We start from the raw sequence: 23510 nt of genomic DNA, 5'->3' as shown, positions 1-23510 counted from the left end.
ATTAACTCTTAACATGTTGGTGACATGTTCGTGCAGGATATACGAAGAATGCGCCGGTACCCACATTTCGAATGCTTCTAGTTTTTTCGTGGGCGTCTCTGTCAGCGTCCAGGCCTCCACACCATACAGTAAGATCGGAAAAATGCAGCATTTAACTAGACGTAGTCTTAGGGGAAGGGATAAATCTTTGCGTATGAGGAGCTTTTTCATACTGTTAAACGATATAATTATACAGGGTGTTTCATTGGGAAACGGAAATACTTTAATGGTGAATAGAGGTCACTGAGTCGGTTCTAGATATACTACATTTTTTGCTCTACCGACTTTCATAACCGAGTTACAGGGTGTTTTATCGATTTTGCCCATATATTTCCTAAGCTATAACTTTAGAACCACCCTGTATATTTTGTTGATATTAAGTGCACATATGTCTCATTCAAAACCCAAACGACCGACATACTAACCATAAGAAAAATCCAGGTCCGGATTAACAAAAAATTATAAAGTAATTGTGACCTTAAAACAACACCCTGTATATTCAAATTTTGAAAATCTGTTTGCATTTTTGAAAAGAGCACAAAAAATTAAGTTTAATGGTTCGGTTCAATTTTTCGGCCAGACAATTTTATGACTTTAATTTTAAAATTATATTGAATTTTTTAAGAACTCTGACATTAAAAAGCAGATATTATTAAATTTTATTTATAAATTATTAAAGTTAATGAATAATTACTCATTTTAAAAATAATCAATACTTATTTACCACATTGGAACGACCCAATTACTAACGATAAGAAAAATTCAGGTCCAGATTAACAAAAAAATATAAAGTAACTGTGACCTTGAAACAACACCCTGTATATTGAAATTTTAAAAATTTGTTTGCGTATTTTAAAAGAGCATAAAAACTGCGTTAAAGGTGCATGCCAAATTTTTGTCATACGCAGATAATTTAATTACGGCAATTTTGAAATCATATTGATTAATTCTGTCAAGGTCACAAGAAGCTGCCAGAAAAGTAAAGAACAATCCCAGTGTAATTAGAAAATCGATTCGAAATCTTTTAAAACGAGCAAGGAAATGCATCGAACAAAATGGCGGACATTTGAGCAACTGTTATAGTTCAAATATTTTTAATTTATATTAAATTATTGAATTGTTTTAACGAATTTTTTTTATTAGATATAGCTGTTTTTTTAATTCTTTACTAAATCATTAAAATATCCCAATTCTCGCAATTCTAACTTTTAATGATGTGCATACAGCTACAAATCCAGAGAATCCGTGAAGCCAGCGTAGTAAATAAGTATTAAGTATTTTAAAATAAGTATTGATTCATTAACATTAAATTATTAAAAGTTAATAATACATACCTGGTTTTTAATCTCAGAGTTCTTTAAAATTTAAATATAATTTCAAAATTTATGTAATTAAATCAACGGCGAAAAAATTAAAATGAACTTATAATCACAGTTTTTATGCTCTTTTAAAATGCGCAGACAAATTTTCAAAATTTCAATATACAGGGTGTTGGTTCAAGGTCACAATTAATTTATATTTTTTTGTTAATCCGGACCTGGATTTTTCTTGTCATTAGTAATTTGATCGTTCCAATGTGGCAAATAAATATTGATTATTTTTAAAATGAACATTTATTCATTAACTTTAATAAATTCAATAGTTCTTAAAAAATTCAATATAATTTCAAAATTAAAGTCATAAAATTGTCTGGCCGAAAAATTGAAGCGAACCATTAAACTGACTTTTTTGCGCCCTTTTCAAATATGCAAACAGATTTTTAAAATTTGAAGGTACAGGGTGTTAAGGTCACAATTACTTTATAATTTTTTGTTAATCCGGACCTTGATTTTTCTTACGGTTAGTATGTCGAACATTTGGGTTTTGAATGAGACATATGTGTACCAAATATTAAAAAAATATACAGAGTGGTTCTAAAGTGATGGCTTAGCAAAGAAATGGGCAAAATCGGTAAAACACCCTGTAACTCGGTTATAAAAGTCGGCAGGGCAAAAAATGTAGTAAATCTAGAACCAGCTCGGTGACCTCTATTTACCGTTAAGGTATTTCCGTTTTCCAATGAAACACCCTGTATAGACTGACTAATTTTATGACTAATTATAAAGGCTGTAAGGAATATCGAGAAATAAAAATAGTAAAATAAAATAGACACAAATACAACAAAAAGAATGTGGGTGTACTTTGTACGCACGTAAGAAGTTATATTTCTATTATATGATTTCTTAAAAATAAATATACTTTAAACAGTTTGTCTTAATTTTTTTTAAACACTAATAAATATCAATATCAAAAAAATTAAAAAGAGTAGAGGATTGCTCCGGATTCGAACTTAAGACATCTCGATCTCTGGAATGCTATACCAAATACACTACGAGGACTGTGTCTGTATCGGATCGGACGTACCTAATGACATGTCACGGTAACAAACAGGCAAGGTGAAGTATAATAAATATACAATAACATGTTTTAATAATACTCATCTTACTCCTGAGGAAGACAAATCCAAAGACACAAAAATTATAATAAATATATTTACTAAAAACACTAATATATTCTTTTCACACCTTTTCTTGCACTGATATATTTATACATAACTTGAAAGATAGCAACTAAACGCCATACTGTCTGTGTGCACATGCGCGCAGTATTATGGAATTTTACTCTCAATCGCGCTTAAAGAAGTATAACTTCAAAAATTTTTACACTACAGCACATAAAAGAAGTTAAGAGAAGCAGAAGGCTACTAAATTAAATAATACAAAATACATCATGATAGAAGAAGACATCCAAAGCCCTAGTTGTTGTGATTATTGCCAATCAATTGCACAGCAATACAACGTTAAAATATCATCGTATAGGTTAAACGGTCGACTGATCTCGATTCGGTTTTTGCACCAGCATCATTGCCGTTTGCGTGCATTTGCTGAGCACTTAACAGGAATATCAGAATATGACAATGGCGTCTCTTCGATTAAAACCAAATTTAACTGCACGAACTCTCAACTACCGCCAGATATTAAGGGAATAACACTAACCCCTATTGATTTTCCCTGTTAATATCTACATTATCATAAATTAGCCTGAAGCCTGCAATACCGCCGTATACTCCACTCAGCGTTTTTCTGCTGCTGCCAGCCATTTGCAAAATAATTTCTATGGTGCAACGGTTCGGGATTGGATTGTACACATAAAAAGTTTATGCGATGGCGTTTTAATTAAAAATTTAAATTTTAAAATATGTTTGTTATGTTTCCACAACAAACTATACAGGACTCGTCCACTAAAAAATTATTTTATAAACAAAATCCACGAGGAAAATAAACTTCCTGTATCTGGCTGTATACCATAAATCACAAAAATACCAAGTTTTTTGTAAAAGGTATATATTAAAATACCCTAAATAAGGGTCACAATACAAAACGTTTTCGGATTAATGAATTCATCGTCAGTGTTTAAAAGCCCTAAAATTAAGTATAACCTAATTAATTTAGAGAAAAGTTAAAAATTGACAGAGGTTTTAAAAACAATAGGCCATACTTACAAAAATTGCATGCCTGATCCAAAAAAATGTATTGGGTAAAAACCCTTTAAATGTAAATGATATGGTTGTTTTACATATTTATATAAAGATCATCTAATGTTAAAGATATGCCTGGATGTTACCCAGGGCAACACAGGACTCTTCCAACGTGGTTGGATTTTTTTTTTGAGAAAACCTCACATATTGGATTTCAATGGCCAACTGACAACTAAATTCAAAAGCAACCCAAAATGACGTTAAGAACTGTCAATGTAACCTAGTTGTATTATTACTTCAGTCACAACGTTTAAAGATTACCTTGAATGTTTAAGATAAAAAACAGTATCCAATTAACATATATTAGAATTAAAGATGTTCGAAAAAGATGGAAAAATTTTTTTCTTAGAAATAATCCATTAATTAAGTATTCAAATAGGAAATAAAAATAAAATGTTTACGTTACCAGAAGTTATGCAGTCAACAATACCAATAGGTGTTGTATTAGTGGTGTGAAATTATCAATACAATTAGACAAAATAAAGGGAAAGGCCTTATACGTGTGGACGTCTAGGAACACAAAATAGTATGTAATGTGTGTACATATGTGTACGATTCTAAGAGTATTAATTAACGGACTGGGACGTTTCGCCGTCGCCGTTTCGCCGTCGCCGTTTCGCCGTCGCCATTTCGCCGTCGCCGTTTCGCCGTCGAGCCACTTCGCCGTCGGCCGTTTCGCCGTTGAGCCAGTTCGTCGTCGGCCGTTTCGCCGTCGCCATTTCGCCGTCGCCGTTTCGCCGTCGAGCCACTTCGCCGTTGGCCGTTTCGCCGTCGCCATTTCGCCGTCGAGCCACTTCGTCGTCGGCCATTTCGCCGTCGCCATACCGGCATTGGTTAAGTTTACAAGAACGTGATAACATACTAACTTTTTTTAATACTAAATGTCAGTGTAAATAAAATGCTGATGTTGGTAGTTAAACCAAGTTATATTTTCGTATTCAACTATACATTGTTTTCGCTTGAAAAATAAAATATTTACAGTATTAAAAATATGACTATTATCAGATTCCCGGAAATAAGCAATATTGAGAAAAGGGATTTCAATTTCAATTGTTTTTACTGTATCAAAAATAAAAAACTTCATTATGCAAAAGTGTTCGAAATATAATCGTTCGAAGACCATTCAAAACTTATATACAAGTAATGGCGACGGCGAAATGGCTCGACGGCGAAACGGCGACGGCGAAACGGCCACGGCGAAATGTCCTAGACCCTTAATTAAAGGATAATTGTTTGATGACTGATAACTTGCTTAGAAGTCGACCCAACATAAATTGGATAATGATGGAAAAAGTGATATGATAATTATAGAAATACTGTTTTGTTTTTTATCTGACTGAAAATGAGACTAGCGTAACTTGATGAAACTAAGTCCTCCAGAGACCTGACATCAAATTTATTGTAAATGAAGTGATCGTAAAATATGGGGGGAGTTGGAAAGCATGAAAAATCTGACAGAGTATGTTGTGATATTGAACCATGGAAGATATGTAGTGTGTTGTTATGATAGGAAAGTTATCTAATCGATAAGCTATGAGATAAGACTAAGAAGAAGAGGTTGGCTGGAATGAGACTCAATCTGATGAATGTGGTGGTATATGTGATGTAGGATATATGGTGTAGGATATGTGATGTATTTTACGATCACTTCATTTACAACCAATCTGATGTTAGGTCTCTGGAGGACTTAGTTTCATCAAGTTACTCTAGTTTCATTTTCAGTCAGATAAAAAACAAAACAGTATTTCTATAATTATCATATCACTTTTTCCATCATTATCCAATTTATGTTGGGTCGACTTCTAAACAAGTTATCAGTCATCAAACAAGTATCCTTTAATTAATACTCTTAGAATCGTACACACATGTACTCATTACATACTATTTTGTGTTCCTAGACGTCCAAACGTATAAGGCCTTTCCCATTATTTGTCTAATTGTATTGATAATTTCACACCACTAATACAACACCTATTGGTATTGTTGACTGCATAACTTCTGGTAACGTAAACATTTTATTTTTATTTTCCTATTTAAATACTTAATTAATGGATTATTTCTAAGAAAAAAAAATTTTCCATCTTTTTTCGAACATCTTTAATTCTAATATATGTAAACTGAATACTGTTTTTTATCTTAAACATTTAAAATAATCTTTAAACGTTGTGGCTGAAGTAATAATACAACTAGGTTACATTGACAATTCTTAATGTCATTTTGGGTTCATGGGTTTTGGGCTTTTGAATTCAGTTGTCAGTTGGCCATTGAAATCCAATATGTGAGGTTTTCTCCAAGAAAAAAAAATTTCAACCACGTGGGAAGAGTCCTGTGTCGCCCTGGGTAACATCCAGGGTTATCTTTAACATTAGATGATCTTTATATAAATATGTAAAACAACCATATCATTTATATTTAAAAGGTTTTTACCCAATGCATTTTGGTGGCTCAGGCATGCAATTTTTGTAAGTATGGCCTATTGTTTTTTAAAACCTCTGTCAATTTTTAACTTTTCTCTAAATTAATTAGGTTATACTTAATTTTAGGGCTTTTAAACACTGATGATGGATTTCTTAATCCGAAAACGTTTTGTATTGTGACCCTCATTTAGGGTATTTTAATATATTCCTTTTACAAAAAACTTCAGTGCTTAACCTAATTATAACTGGGAGGTAGCCAGAAAAAAGGTCGCAGCAGAAACAGAATTTGGTTTTGTCGGAGAAAAGTCAACTAGGAGTGGCCTCCTCCTTATTTCTTGAATCTTTGTTAGGGCATGGCGATTTTCTAAATATTTTTAGCTTTCTGTCTTCATTGGCTGCGTTCCTGGGTCGGATGAAAAAAATAAGGACATTGACCAACCAAAGCTAGTATTCCTTGTAATTGTTCGGTCTTTCCACATTTTAATTAATTTTTTTTTGAGTGAATTTGATGGCCTTGGCAGAGCCAATTAGCCAGACATTTTGTTATTTTAAAAACAAACAAATTTGATTTTTCAATCAGAGGAATTTTTTCTGTATTTCTAACTCTAAATACATAACAAACTAACATTATTATCTACAATTATTATCTAAATAATACTCTGTTTTGGTTGTTCATTTTTTTTTGTAAATTTTTATTTTTTTTTTGTATTTTTTGTTGCATTTTTTTATATTTTTAATTTGTTTTTTTTATTATTTTTAATTAATTTTTAATTAATTTATTTGTTGCAATTCTACTATTGATAGTCTACGCTTAGTTTCTTAGGAGCAAGCGCCATTGTTGATTATAAGTTCCCTTCCAGACTAAGACATTGTTAGCCCGATCAAAGAACAATCTGACCCCAAAAAAAATAAAGGAAGGATGATAACTTGGGAATAGGTAGTTGAAATTGTCTATTATTATATAAGAAAAAGTTTACAATTCTACATCCCCTCCATTTTGCAAAAATAGAGGGGAATACCCCCCTCTCGAAGGTGAAAAATATACATTCAAAATAAGTCCGGAATTGGATAAAATGACTAATTCTAAGCAACTTTTGTTCTATAGAGTTTTTTTCCCTAAGTCAATACTTTTCGAGTTATTTGCAAGTGAATATGTTCATTTTTAACAGAAAAAAAACATGTTTTTGGACGGTTTTTCGGAGATAACTCAAAAAGTAAGTACATATTTCAGCGAAAAAAATATTCTTAGTAAAAATAAAGCTTATAAAAAACTGAAAAAATTGGGTATGCTTTAGGTCTGTAGACCCAATAGAAGCAGAGTTGTAGCTAATAAAAAGTAGGTTCTTCTTCATAAAATTTCAAATCGAATATTTCAATGTTAAATAACCCAAAAACGGAGCACTTTTCGGGGAAATTCATTTCAACTTTTTTAAAGTGTTTAAAAAAAGGATTATTTTTGTTTTTTAAAAAACTTGTAACATTAAAAGTATGTGAGTTACGCTCAAAATATTGTTGGTCCCTTTTATTTTTTATCATTACATTTTATCATTACCTGTAAGTTTCATCGGTTCAAAGTGCTTATTTTTGAAAAAGCTGTAGTTAAAATGGCTTGAACGAGTAACTAATCACGAGTTTAGGCAAATTTTGAACAGCCATAGAATAATCAATTTTAGTATAACAAGAAAACAAAAAGGGAATAATATTTAGAAAAGCAAAACCTACATTTTATTACTCTTTAAAATTTTTGGTATTACTAATAATTTTTAAGTTAATTCCATGAACAATTCCATTTTCTTTTCAAAATTAAAAAAGAATATTTTATTTTAAACCCAACTTTTTTCAAAACTGAGCACTTTGAACGAATAAAACTTATAGATAATACAGTGCGGCCATAAAGTAACGCATAAATTCATTATTTCGTAAACCAGCGACATTAATGAAAAATCCTGAAACGGCTCGATTTTTATTTTTAGATTCAGATTTTTTGGCAAATATATCATACTAGTGACGTCATCCATCTGGGCGCGATGACGTAATCGATGATTATTTTAAATGAGAATAGGGGTCATGTGATAGCTCATTTGAAAGGGTATTCAATTCTTTATTCATTAATATAAACATTAACCTAATTATTTATACAAGGTGTTCAAAAAAACATTTTTTTAATTAAAATAATTGAGACAAAAAGAAGAATGTACGTAATTTATTTAATTCAAAATATGTTTTACTGTTGTTAGAAAACAGGAAAAAAATGTTTATTTGAGAAATAAATATTGTTTTTTGCTTAAATTCAATGTTAAACTGCCACCCACCTGTCGCTTGGCAGTTTGAACATTTTGTTTAAGCGAAAATCAATGTTTATTTGTCAAATAAAATTTTTTTCTGTTTACCGACAGTAGTAAAATGTATTTTGAATTAAATAATTACATTATATTGTTCTTTCTGCCTCACTTATTTTAATAAAAAAATGTTTTTTGAACACACTGTATAAATAATTATGTTAATGTTTATATTATTGGATAGAGAATGGAATACCCTTTCAAATGAGCTATCATATGACCCCTATTCTCATTTAAAAAAATCATCGATTACGTCATCACGCCCAGATCGATGACGTCACTAGCATAATATATACGCCAAAAAACCGTAATTTAAAAATAAAAATCGACCTGTTTCGGGAATTTTCCTTAAAGTAACCGGTTTACGAAATAACGAATTTATGCGTTACTTTATGGACGCACTGTATAAACAATACATAACTAAAGTAACCTGTGAAGCGGTTACGATTAATTTTATTTGGGAAGATAATTAGGGGGTGATTTTCACAATTTTTGTACCAAAAAATAAAAGGGACCAACAATATTTTGAGCGTAACTCACTTATGTTTAATGTTAGAAATTTTTTTAAAAAACAAAAACCTTTTTTTAAACACTTTAAAAAGCTGTAATGAATTTTCCCCGAAAAGTGCTCTGTTTTTTGGTTATTTCACATTGAAATATTCGATTTGGAATTTGACGAAGAAGAACCTACATTTCATTAGCTACAACTCTGCTTGTACTGGGTCTGCAGACCTCACGCGTACACCATTTTTTTCAATTTTTTATAAGCTATATTTTTACTAAGTATATTTTTTTCGCTAGAGTATTTACTTTTTGAGTTATTTGCGAAAAACCATCCATAAATATGTTTTTTTTTTTGTTAAAAATGAACATATTCACTCGCAAATTACTCGAAAAGTATGGGACTTAGTGAAAAAACTCTATAGAAAAAAATTGCTTAGAATTAGTCATTTTATCAAATTCCGGGCCTATTTTGAACGTATATTTTTTCACTCACGAGAAAATATTTTTCACCCCGTATTTCCCAATTTTTGTAAAATTGAGGGGATGTAGAATTGTAAACTTTTTCTTATATAATAATAGACAATTTCAACTACCTATTTCCAAATTTTCACCCTTCCTTTATTTTTTTGGAGGTTTTCGTAAAATTTTGTGTTCCCTGCTGTGATATCGAAACCGGTTGTCGAAGTTAACTAAATGATTGTGAGTACGTCTGTGTTTCTGCTCGGGCTATGTTGTCTGACACCGGTGGTAATTGCAGCAAAGCATTGTTGAGACACTAAAATCAGCCAGGCACTCAAAGCGACTCGTCTGTAGTTGTTCATTTAAAACAATGCTTTGCTGCCGGTGGCGGACACCGGTGTCAGACACCAGTGTCTTAGTCTGAAAGGGTACTAATGTAGCCCAAATGTAGAAATCTGTCTACTACTTCGAAATTGGCCTACTACTTTAGAGCAATCCACGATAAATGTATAGATTTAAAGAAAGCATATGGCATCAAGAGCAAGTTTTAGAACGCTATGGAAGAGTTAAATATATCCCAACAGTTGATAACACCAAGTGAAAAATATCTATAGAAGTCATATATTAAATACGTAATTTCAACTTTCTACTTTAAATAAACAAAGTATGAAAATAATATGTAAATAATATACGAAAAGGAATATTCCCACCTTCGCTTCGTCTGTCCCGCCATTTCGAGACCCGTTTCGCTATTTATGGCTCGTCAGTCGAACTTTGCCGGAAATACGAAAACAGAGAATATTCTTTTCGTATATCGGTGGCCGTTATACAGCCAGGCAGTCATTCAAAGACTGGTGCACCCTGGATTATTTAGAAGTAACCTACATCGCTTGTTTAGGTAAGAAACCTATCTGTCCCTCTACTTTGAGGGCACTAGGTGGCGCCTGGTATTTATTAGAAAATATTTAGGACGCCAAACAAGAAAAACATAATTGCAACTTTCTACTTTAAACAAAGTATAAAAATATTTTTTCTAGTGTTAGGCACCTACATTAATACAAACGAACTGACATCCCTCAGTCCTTCGACTGGGAACAATAAAATCTTACAACTGATTCCTATTTGTCTTTTTCCTTACTTCGACCTTTGCCCATAGCTCAAAAACATCTAAGAGCAAAGACCTTTACAATCGTTAAGTGCATACACAGAGTCAATCAGCACTTTAGCTACATTTACGAACTTTTCCATCCAAACGTTGTCTTTCTCATAGCTAATACATCTATCTCTGTTTCACATAACACATCTGCCTCCAGGATCCATGCCAATTCACTGTGTTTTGACCTACGAAGCATGTCCGCCTACTCAGTCCCTCACCTAACTATCCTACTAGCATAATATGGACGTTTAAACATGTTATTGATGACCTTACAACTCATCCCTTGTAACGGCATCATTTAATCACTTGTAACGCCGACCTGAAGATGATCTGTATATTGTAGATATCGAAACCGGTTGTCGAAGTTAATTAAATGATTGTGAGTACGTCTGTGTTTCTTTACTTCATTTACTTCATATAAAAATAATGTGTAAATCTTCGCTCTAATAATGTGTAAAGCTTGTTCTTACCTAAACAAGCAAGTTAGGATGCTTCTATTTAATCCAGAGTGCACCAGTATGTGAGTGACTGCCTGGCTGTATAACGGCTACCGATATACGGAAGCAATATTATCTGCTTTCGTCTGTCCGGCAAAGTTCGATTGACGAGCCATAAATGGCGAAACCGGTCTCGAAATGCCGGGACTATATACAGTGTTATATATTTATATTATATTATCTGTATTCACTCATTCACGTTGAGAGTTTCTCTAGTGAGGGTTTCACGTTACTTAAACGTTGTAAATATAAATTGCCAATTAATTTAAGCCATCATAGGATCACAGAAGACTTAAAAAACTGGCTCAGCTGGCGTTTAGATCGGACAATCTGTAGATCTTTGAAGAACTGATATTTTTGACGAATAGCAAGTAATCACACTGCATTAGATTGAAAGATTAGGTTTTCGAATCCAAGACGTAGATACTGTAAGCCAAGGAGGTTTAAAATTACAGTGAATTATTCAATAAAGTTAATTATTATTAATTGGGATTCATTGTTCTTGAATATTACGGGAGCTGGAAACACTGAAGAACAATTTTCAATTTTCCTCTTGTACGTTGCCGTGCCTGGCGGATTTCCTTTATTAATTTCATTTTCCTTATTACGAGAAGATTTCCTTGGGAAAGAGTTCTAAATAAAAATAGAGGTATTAATTTAAATTTAATTAGGAAAAGAATTTGACTGAAGAACGATACGGCAAAGAAGGAGATGTGTAATTATATTCTCCATTTTGTTTGTTTAGTTCTTTGAGCGGTGGGAATTCATCGGATGTCGTAGAGACATTTCTCTAATAAGAAAATAAGATTTATGTCTCTACATACTTTATTGGATGTTGCATTTTTCTGTTTTATATTTCTTTTTTTATTTTTGGAAGCGCAGAAAGCTAATTAGTCCAGGCTGTATCGTCGCCCCCGTTAGGTAAATTATTCTGATTCGATTTTTTTGCACAAACTTACTCAAAAAGAGGTCTTTATAATAAATACACAGGGTGCCAGGCGGTACCGTTTTTTAAAACATTGTTTTAAAACAAATTCAGAAAAATAATTTTTCACTTCGATCAAATTTTTTTTAAGATCACTTGGTTCATTCTTAGCAAAAAAGGTCTCTTGTGATTTTTCTCTAAAATTGAATTTTGTCAAGTTATAAGCGATTTAAAATTTGAAAAAGCGAAAATAGCCATTTTTAGGGCTTAATAAAGGTTAAAAATGATTATTATAAAAGTCAGGAATTGACCAAATCAAAGTTTAAACTCCCGCCTACAAGATCCTGAAGAAATCTGTGCCATTATTGTATTACTAAGGGGTTAGTTTTAATTATTAACAATGAGCGCTAAGCACCATTGGACGGCCGGAATGGTGCATCCCTTTCGTACTCACCATTGGCGGACGCCTAATACGCGCTTAGAGCTCATTGTTAATAATTGAAAATAACCCCTTAGTAATAAAATAATGACAAATTTCTTCAGGATCTTGTAGGGTGGACTTAAACTTTGATTGGGTCACTTCCTGACTTATTCAGTCTTGAAAATGGCTATTCTCGCAAAATATTGCAAAACTTCCGGATTTTAAAGAACCGCTTGGATTGACATGAAATTTGTCATACACATAGTAGGCGAGTGGTAGCAACCCCTAAAATTACATTATACCGACCACCAAATTTAAGGTGAATAACCAGTTTTGGTGGTTCTTTATGTTTTCGAGGTCGTTGAATCTGCATATGAAGTTTATATTTATATAGAATTGGTGTAATATGTTCAAAAATCAAATTTTATGCAAAAATGCAAAAAATCAATTTTGAGGATTTTTCATATTTACCTCGCTGTATCTTTGTCGCTGTAAATATTTCCTCTTGAAAATTTTACTGTATCGTGTCTGAAGTATTAAGATAACAATGAGCTTTGTACAAAATGTGTGTACAAATTATAAGAGGAGTTGTTAATTTTTAAACATTTTGTCGTCATATTTCGTTAGTTTCATGTTTATTTAAAAAAAAAATTAGTGACAAATTTTTTGGCTTATAATTTGAACCAACATAGAAATAAAACATAATTCATGAAGGAGTTTTCTAGAAAGTTTCAAGTTAAAATATGCAATAAGAAAAAAGTTATGTGACTTTATAGACGAGCGGCACACCACAAAAAAACGCTTATTTCTCGAGATACTGTGTGGCGTGATGACCACGGTGTGATGAATGGCTAATGTTGGTCATACTTTATGTTTTTGGTAGTGCTGAAAAGGAAAGTTAGGTTTATTTTAAATTTTACGTGGGGAAACATTGGGGAAATCGTAATTTTACCGTAAAAATAAAAAAAAATTAAACCATATTTTTTGCGTTTAATAACTCTGTTTCGTTTTAATATTTTTTTCTGAAATTTTTACAGTATATATTTCTTACCTTTCTGAAGACAATGAAATCTCTTTTAATCTTTCTGTCTCATTATAATAAAAGTTATGAATTGTTTAAAGTAAAAGGCGCAGATTCCTGAATTTCAAAATTTAATCACAAAACTTCAGTGCAAAAATTTGATATTTAGCTTTTAAATCAGGTTTCTTTTAAAGTATAGGGTAAAAGAAAGAAAATGTTTTATAGAAAAAAAATGCTACTTTTAATTTTAAGAAAAACCTGATTTCATTTTTTTTAGGATTAGGGTAAAATATGCGGAGACACCGCATTTCACTTCAATGAGGCACGGCTGAACAGCGACACGCAGTCGCTTGTTCCTCGCTACTACCTCAAGATACGGTGCATCTCTGACAATCGAGCCATTGCTAGTTCAACACGCTAGCAACGACTGATTTTCTCATTCTCCTGGTTCGTCTTAAATATGCTCTCGATGCCCTCTCCTTCGGTTTCTCCCAGCGGTGCTATGAAGAAGGAATGCGCCAACACGGACACTCCTCCGGTCGTCTCTGGTAGATCAGCTCATCGCTTGCCGTGGCATCATATCGTTACAATAGAGAACTGCTAAAGACTGTTAAACAGCGGAAAATGTATATTTTGGGATATATAATGAGGGAAAATCGATATAAAATATTACAACCGAAAGATACTATCGGAAACCGCAGATGCCGGACTTAATTTTAGAAATATTTTGGAGTTTTGGGAACGAGAACAAAAAACCGACCCCAAATGGGGAGGACCGTAAAACCCACACTCTTGGACCAAAATGGACGGTTAAGATATGGATTGGCGGGTCCTTTCCTAAACTTTAAGGTATATGGCCCAGTTTTCAATTCAGTCAAGTTGTCCGAATCGAAAACTTCCCGTATACAGGGTGATTGTTTAGTAGGGTAAAGCTCAATAGCTCCGCTATACTAATAGATAGCAATAAAAGTTAATAACAAAAATTTTAGCCACCTTTGAGCTTCACATTATAAAATTAGTTAGAATGTTACAGGGTGTTCGATAACACAGTGGCAGACCAAACTTTTGTTTTTTTTTAAATAGAACACCCTATATTTTATTTTAAATTCGAAATCCTGTTAACTTTTTCATCACAAAAATATAAAGGTTTGTTCTGTTATATAGGGTATTTACAAAGTTATAACCAATTTTATTTAAAAATCGTAACAAGTTCAACTCCCTGTATAAATAAAAAAAAGCAAAACAACAATGGTTTATTAATGCCATATTTTTTAATGTATTGTCAAAATTTTCAAGAATGGTCGATATTGCTAATTTTCTTTATATCAAATACAGGGTGAGTCAGAACGCAATTACATTATGTTCTCAGTAATTTTAAATGGAACACCCTGTATTTTATATCACTACTGAAAATTACCATTACCGTACTTTAATTTTTAGATAACATTTCCTACGTCTAAACTTATTAGTTTTCGAGATATTTTCATTTTTCAATGGACCAGTAGCGTGGCCACACAAATCACCAGAATTTAATAAACTGGACTGATTTTTTTGGGGTTACGTTAATAATGAAGTTTACAAAATACCTCCAACAACAAGGGATGAGATTAAAAATAGAATACAAAGTGTATTTCGATGTGTTAATTTACAAATGCTCGGTAGAGTAAGTAGCTCATTTAATGATTGTTTTTAGGCGTACATAAATGTGTTAGGAGATAATTTTGAACACCTTATGTAATTAAATATTAAAAATATTTTATTAAAAGTAGCTTCTAATTTTTTCAAACATGTTTTTTTGCAAAATGTATTACTGATAAATTATGTTTCGTTCTTTATTTGTTACATTGTTACATTTACATACAAAAGTAGTGTTTAATTGTCTTCACAAAATATTGTATTTTGTGTTTGTGTGTTTTTTTGTAAAATTTATTACTAATTTTCTTTGTTTATTTGTTGCATTTACATAAAAACATAGTTTTTAATTGTTTCAAAAATGTTGCATGTAGTGGTTGGGTTTTTGTTTGTAAAATGTGTTACTAATAGATTATTTTTATTTCTTTATTTGCTACAGTGTTATGGCTTATTTAAATTTAGATAAATTTAAACACCTAAAATAATTTGCTCGGAAAAATGAAATATCTCGAAAACTAATAAATTTGGGCATAGGGAATGTTATATAAAAATTAAAGTACGTTAATGTTAATTTTCAATAATGATATAAAATACAGGGTGTTCCATTTAACATTACTGAGAAAATAATGTACTTGCGTTTTGACTCACCCTGTATTTGATATAAAGAAAATTAGCAATATCAATAATTCTTAAAAATTTTGACAATAAATAAAAAAATATGGCATTAATAAACCATTGCTCTTGTGCTTATTTTTATTTATACAGGGAGTTGAACTTGTTACGATTTTCATACAAAATTGGTTATAACTTTGTAAATACCGTGTATAACATTGCAAACCTTTATATTTTTGTGATGGAGAAGTTAACAGGATTTCGAATATAAAGTAAAATATAGGGTGTTCTATTTAAAAAAACAAAAGTTAGGTCTGCCACTGTGTTATCGAACACCCTGTAACATTCTAAGGAATTTTGTAATGTGAATCTCAAAGGTGGCTAAAATTTTTGTTATTAACTTTTATTGCTCTCTATTACTATAGCGGAGCTATTTAGCTTTACCCTACTAATCAATCACCCTGTATATAGTGTAGCATGTAGCGGGGTGTGCGCCACTGGCGAGAACCACTGTTCTCTGGGATAATTTTTGCAAAAAATGTTGTTTTACTAGTTAGGCCCGGGACTTATTCACCAACATTACATATGTTTTTAGCAATATATGTATAATTCATACGTTTTAAGGCTTGTATTTAAGTAGTCTTAAGACTTGTAGAGTTAAGAAAATTAGTAAATTAAATATTAAAATCAAAACTTGTAAAATTACCCACGACTTCCTGAAAGCATTCATCAAATAATAATGAAACGGTAGCTCCTCATAATAGGACCAAACCAAATTGTTATTAATTTCGACTTATTGTTCTTCGCTCGTTGTAAAGATGGAACGCTAAAACTGGATTTTCAATTGATTTTCCGAACGCTTTCTTCGCGGATTTACTCTATTAATTTCCTTTCATTTATCTGCACATTTTCGCTATTATGGGATTCCGTCTTCCGTGAAATAATTAATAAGCTAATAATAATCTACCTCCACGCTGTCGATGATAACAACGGAATATTTTATGGGTTTTTGAATTAATACAACGGGCGCGTCTTTATTCCTACGTCGGCATAGTCCAGTCAACTAGCTATGCAGAGTAAGTTTTATGTATGGAAACCCTCAATTATCTCGGAAATGGCTTGATCAATTTTTATAGAGTTTGTTGGGTAAGGATTTTCTAATGCGATCGATATTATAGTGGTAATTAAATTGTTGTCAGATCTTCCGTTTTTCTGGAAATCTAATGAACTTTCTTATTTCACATGGAACATTCTGTAAATTTTTTGCGTTTTGAAGTCTTTAAGAAATACTGATTATTTTTCATGTTATATTCTCTATACCTATATGCCATAATTTCGAAGGTATTGCTACATTTATTAAAAAAAATTAAACAAATTATACAAATCAATTTTTTTGGCCCGGGTAGACATTATTTTAGATTACTTGTATCAATGGGAACAAAAAAGGTATTTTGTAATTTTTCTCTAAAGTTAATCATTTTCAAGTTATAAACAATTTAAAACTGAGAAAAATGGAAAAATGACGATGTTCAAGGTTCAACAACACAAATAAAAAATATTTTTGAAACTCCGAAGCGCATCATTTAAAGCTCAAACCTTATTTTATCAGCTACCGATAAGTAATTTGGGATTATTTCATTCTAAAACATTGTTTTTTAGTTGTTAAGAGGATCGGTACGTATTTTCGGCTTCAATGCTATTCAAGTGGGGATTCATTTTTTTCGAATCCTGAAAAAAAAAAAATAAGTATTTTTGAAATATTTAAACGCAGAATGAAAGACTACGTTATTATCGAGGGCCGAAAGTCCCTGAAAACTTCTATACTGTTTATTTTAATAAGTTACAGGGGTGAAAATCTAAGAGAAAATTTAGTGTGATTTTTAATTTCAAATATCTCATTCAAAATAAACTTTTTATTTATTCTAAGGGACTTTCAGCCCTCGGTAATAATTTAGTATTTCATTCTGCGTTTAAATTTTTCAAAAATATTTATTGGTTTTTTCAGGATTCGAAAAAAATGAACACAATGTCGTGGTAATATTTTCCAAATCTATCTTTGTTTTACAACGCACTCAGCCGAATATAATATTGTCAGCATATATTGTCAGACACTGACAATCAGTGACAATTTTAAATATTTGACGTTGCATCGGGAATATTTTGAGTTATTGATTAAATATTATTGATATATAGTGTATTTGATAAATAATTGATTTAAGACGTGAACTTAATAAAAAGTTATTTATTGTGTATTATTTGTGGAAGATCCAAGCAGAGAATACATCAGGATAATATATTCTGTGATCCAAGTATTTTGTTGTTAAAGATGTTCAAAATTGTAAGCGTTCCATATTAACAATATATTATAAAAAATCACTTTAACACTTTCCTCTTTTCTCGATTGAGTATTAGTTTTTGTTGTAGGTACATATAAACTATTACAATCACTGAATACATAGTTAGTAAAAAAATTATCACATTTATTAGCTGAATTAATAATTTGCAATTATAAAAATAACAGTTATCCAAGAAAATTCTAAAGCCATCTCTTTAAATTAATTTTATAAATACATTTATAAATTTATAAATTTACTTGAAAATACATTTTCAAGTAGAATGACATTCTAGTAATGTTTACATATCCATACCAATGTGAATTTTACTACACGTAATTTGCCGTGTAAAGACAGAAAAAGTAGGGATACCCGTAAAATATTTGCGAATTATGTACCCATAGCCTTAGTATAATGTAGTTGATCCAAAAGATGGCATAACCCAGACATCCAAAGTGAAAGTTATCCTTCAACACCAAATTGTTCTATATGGTCCACACAATGTCCAGAAAAAAGTCACACCATTTTGAGCGTCGGGTTTGGGGGGAGAGGGGGGAGAAATCGGTAAATTCGTAGTTTTTTAAGTTTTTCGCCAATATTTCTAAAACTATGCGGTTCCAAAGTTACGGCGGTAGTAAAGTATAACTGGTCCAAAAAAACACCTAACCCAAACATCCAAAGTAAAAGTTTACCTCCAACACCAAAATGTTCTATATGGTCCACATATTGTTCAGTAAAAAGTTACACCATTTTGAGCGTCCGGTTTGGGAGGGAGATGGGAGAGAATCCGGTAAATTAGTAGTTTTTTTAAGTTTTTCGTCAATATTTCTAAAACTATGCTTTAGCGTAAACAATTTTATATACGAAAATGATCTACATGAAATTTAAAACAAAAAATGTTCTAAACATAATTGTTATAAAATCAACGATTCCAGAGTTACGGAGGGTGAAAATTCGAGGTTTTCGATACTTTTTATATTTTTTGGGCAATATTTATGATATAACTATACCAAAAACCCAGACATCCAAAGTGAAAGTAATCCTCCAACACCAAATTGTTCTGTATGGTCCACATAATGTTCAGAAAAAAGTTACACCATTTTGAGCGTCGGGTTTGGGGGGGAGAGGGGGAGAAATGGGTAAATATAAAAAGTATCGAAAACCTCCATTTTCACCCTCCGTAACTCTGGAACCGTTGATTTTATAACAATTATGTATAGAACCTTTTTTGTTTTAATTTTTATGTAGAATATTTTTCTATAAAACATTCCTTACGCTAAAGCATAGTTTTAGAAATATTGACGAAAAACTTAAAAAAACTACTAATTTACCGATTTCTCCCCCATTTCCCTCCCGAACCGGACGCTCAAAATGGTGTAAATTTTTATTGAACAATATGTGGGCCATATAGAACAATTTGGTGTTGCAGGAAAACTTTTACTTTGGATGTCTGGGTTAGGCCTTTTTTTGGACCAATTATACTATACTACCTCCGTAACTTTGGAACCGTTGATTTTAGAAGGGTTATACATAGGGCCTTTTTTATTTCAAATTTAATGTAGAACAATTTTGTGTAGAAGGTTGTTCATGCTAAACCGCTTAGTTTTAGAAATATTGACGAAAAACCTAAAAACTACAAAATTTGCAGATTTTTCCCCCTCTCCCCCCCCCCAAACCCGACGCTCAAAATGGTGTAACTTTTTTCTGAACATTATGTGGACCATATAGAACAATTTGGTGTTGGAGGATGATAACTTTCACTTTGGATGTCTGGGTTTGGGTCTAACTACACCATACTATTAATGCAGCCCGATCACCTGTCCTCTAATATGTGCTTCGTTAACAATTAAAAAAATGTTTTAATACAAAACGTGCCACAAATTCTCATGTGGAACTGATAGAAGAAGGTTTGATCTTGAATTTAGATACTTCGTAATTTCAAAAATTATATTTTTTTTGTTGTGTTTTTGAACCTTTAAAATTGTCATTTTTAAATTTTAATCTGTCAAATTTTTAATCTGTTTTATTATAATATCATCCAAGCCTGCTGTTTTACCTACTTTTTATACAGAAATGGATGCTAGAAATTCTTCATAAGTAAATGGATTGTAATATGTATTATTGGATTATAATGTGTATTATTTTCATTACCTTTTTGACACTATTTTCTACCATCTTTAATTCGTCCGACAAGTTACTTCATCCGGTTAGAAAGTCAGATATTGGTTGCATTAGATGTTCACCAAGCTCCATAGTTTCATCAGAGAACGTACCATTGTCATATGGTTGTTGGTATTGATGCAATAACGTTTTGTAATTGTCATTAAGGCCTGCGGTTTATTCCGTCCAGCAACCTCTTGGAATATGTCTTCTAGATGTCTGTTTTACAAGATCTACAAAAATTTTATACATAGTTTTCTGGTGCTAGTAAAATTTTTAGTAATTTTTCATCCAGTTATTTGGTGAAGTCTTCCCAATTTGCCTTTTTAAAATTGGATATTCTTTTGAAAGAAACATATTGAGTATTCCGTACAGCTAATATTGTACAACTGATGGGTCTTTGTTGTGTTTTAGGGATTGGGACTGCGACAATTTTATTTGTTAATTGCGCTATTCAATTAATAGGCCTAATCATGAGGACATCATTAAGTTTTTTTTCACTGGACTATTAAGTAATCGAGTTTTCAAATTAGAAAAAAGTCATACTCTGAAAAAAATATAATCCAAAACAATAAATTTCATATAAAATATCAAACATTGGAATAGGGATCAGAGATAATATGATTATGTCTTTTCAAAAGAGCTTTCAGTAGCAGGAAAGTCAATAAGAAGCTTAAAAATTGACTACATATTGAAAAAATAATGAGAGAAAACCATAAAAAATTGGAAATATATTAAACCATGAAATTGGCAATAAAAAATGATTGTCTTAACAAGTCTTAGGTTTAAAAAGTTTTAAAACCTTATTAAACAATCGCCTACATTAAAAAATTGTTGTATCACATAACATTTGTAATAGAATTAAAAAGTAGTAAATAAAATCATATCACAGATATCGGTAGTTTTCGCCAGTGATATATAATATATAAGCAAAGTTTTCGATTCTGCCAATATGGCCAAATTGAAAAATAAGTCCACTCCCATCTTAAAGTTTAGGAAAAACCCGTCAATTCATATATTAACCATCTATTTTGGTCCAAGGGTGTGGGTTTTATGGCCCTCCCCATTTTTGGTCTGTTTTTCGTTCTCGTCCCCAAGACTCCCAAAAATTTCAAAAATCTTAGTTCAATCTCTACCGGCTTCTGATTGTATTGATCATCAATCATCACCTTTCCAACGCTTGTCTAATTTTAAATATGGGTTATACCATTCAAAAGTTACCGAGCTCAGAAATTGTACTCAATTTTTATTTAAAAAGGGGAGAATGTTTGTGGGTATGTATGTAAGGATGTGGAAAAGTTACACAGATGTGAATTTTTTTCTATGTTTCAAGAGGGGTCAGGGCCGATTCAGAACTGGTGTAGTTTGTGACTTTTAACCACTCATAAGACAGCTATAGCACTGGGTAGGTACAATATAACATATTTTTGGGTGAATATATGTTAAGTTCAAAGAGAGATAGGAAAACTGTAAATACACCAAATCGGTACCCATTGAGTTTATCTTTCAAATGGTGCCTAAGCGGTCAGGATCGGATATACACACAGCTCACTATAGTCGAAAAACTGAAAAATTAAACTTTTAAAATGTTGGTTTTTCGACAATTACTCAAAGTTTCCACCTACGAATTAGCAGCTAAGCCAATAACTGATCGTTTGTAGGAGGACTCCAGGCGAGTTTAACGATGTATATCTCATATCTGGAAAAATCGAAATTTTAAGTTATGAGTTGAGCTATTTATAATGAGGCAAGTTCAAGAGAAATCGTTGGAATAAAACAAACCGGCATATTTATGTTTCGTGGACCTTAAGAAAGCATTTGACAGGGTCACATTAAAGGACGGTATCCATTTGTTATACTCGAGAGAGGTACCTCTAGGAATAATTAAAACGATCGAAAACATCTACCAGAACAACACAATAAAAGTAACAGTAGAAGATGAACTTACTGACCCAATTGAAGCCGGCAATGGGATAAGACAGGGGATTCCTTGAGTTCTTTATTGTTTAACCTGATCATGAACGAAATAATACAAAAAGTAAGTATTAAAAAAGGATACCAAATGGGAGAGAAACAACAAAAATAATCTGCTATGCGGACGATGCAATACGATCTCTCAAAGTGAAGATGATTTACAACGTATGCTGAAGCAATTCAACATAATCGCCAGAAAATTCAACATGTTAATTTCCTCACAAAAGAAAAAATGCATGGTTATAACAGCAGATCCAATGAGATGTAAATTGTAGCTGGAAGGTCAGATAATAGAACAAGTGATGGAGTTTAAATACCTAGGCCTCACACCATCTAGCTACGGAAGGCTCGAAACAGAAGTGGAAGATCAAGTGAATACAGCAAACAGAGCCGCAGGTTGCCTGAATGACACACTATGGAGAAATAAAAATATCGGAAAAGAAATGAAAAGCAGAATTTACAAAACAGTCATCAGACCAATAATGATATATGCGGCAGAAACACGACCCGACACAGAGAGGACAAAATATTGCTCGAGACAGCGGAGATGGAAACCATTCGAAAAATCGATGGTAAGACTCTATGGGACAGAGCTAGAAGTACAGATATACGACGGAGATGCAAGGTGTATAACATTAATAACTGAGTAAGAAACATAAGAATAGAATGGAATGACCACATAAGCCGATTGACAACAAATAGGGCAGTCAGGACAGCGAGAGACGGTTCGCCAATAGAAAGACGATCAGTGGTAAGACCACGAAAACGATGGAACGACCGACATCTTACTAGAGGCACATTGAAAAAACAGACAGAGTCATGTCTATACAAAAAGAACAAGAAGAAGAAGAAGAAGAAGAAGAAGAAGAAGAAGATGAAGGGTTGAGCTATTTTAAGTTAAGTATGATCAAATTCATTTCCTATTGGAAAATCGGCTTTTTAAGCTCCGTAAATCCTATAATACCTCCACATATCATATTTGCCCTTGGGTGCGTCAGACACTACTTGTATATACTTGTCAAACTCATGTTTAGTCTTCAAAATCGGTTAAACCGTTTAGAAGTTATCGAGCCCAAAGTGTAATTCATTATCACCGAGTTTATAGTGGTTATGATGCTAAACTTGATCGGGCAATCCTAGTTCATTTTCCAGCCATCCCAATATTTTTTTTTATCTATTCCGAATAGAAAAAAATCTAGTGTGCATTCGATGTACACAAAGAATTATATTGAAAAATAAATATTGGGTTGGCTGGGATATGAACTTGGATTGCTCTATAATGTCGTAACCACTAGCCGATTTGGGCGATAATGCGACAAAAGGTATTTTTAACGCCTAATGTGTAATCGAGAAACATTCCATTCAAGTTTATACATTTAATTTATAAAAAACTTTAAAAAACTTCTGACACAATAATAAAAAACCGCTAAACGCTGTAGAAATT

The sequence above is a fragment of the Diabrotica virgifera genome, chromosome 8 (assembly GCF_917563875.1).
Source record: "Diabrotica virgifera virgifera chromosome 8, PGI_DIABVI_V3a".
Classification (NCBI taxonomy): Eukaryota; Metazoa; Arthropoda; class Insecta; order Coleoptera; family Chrysomelidae; genus Diabrotica; species Diabrotica virgifera.
Note: the sequence above shows the minus strand (reverse complement) of the source record.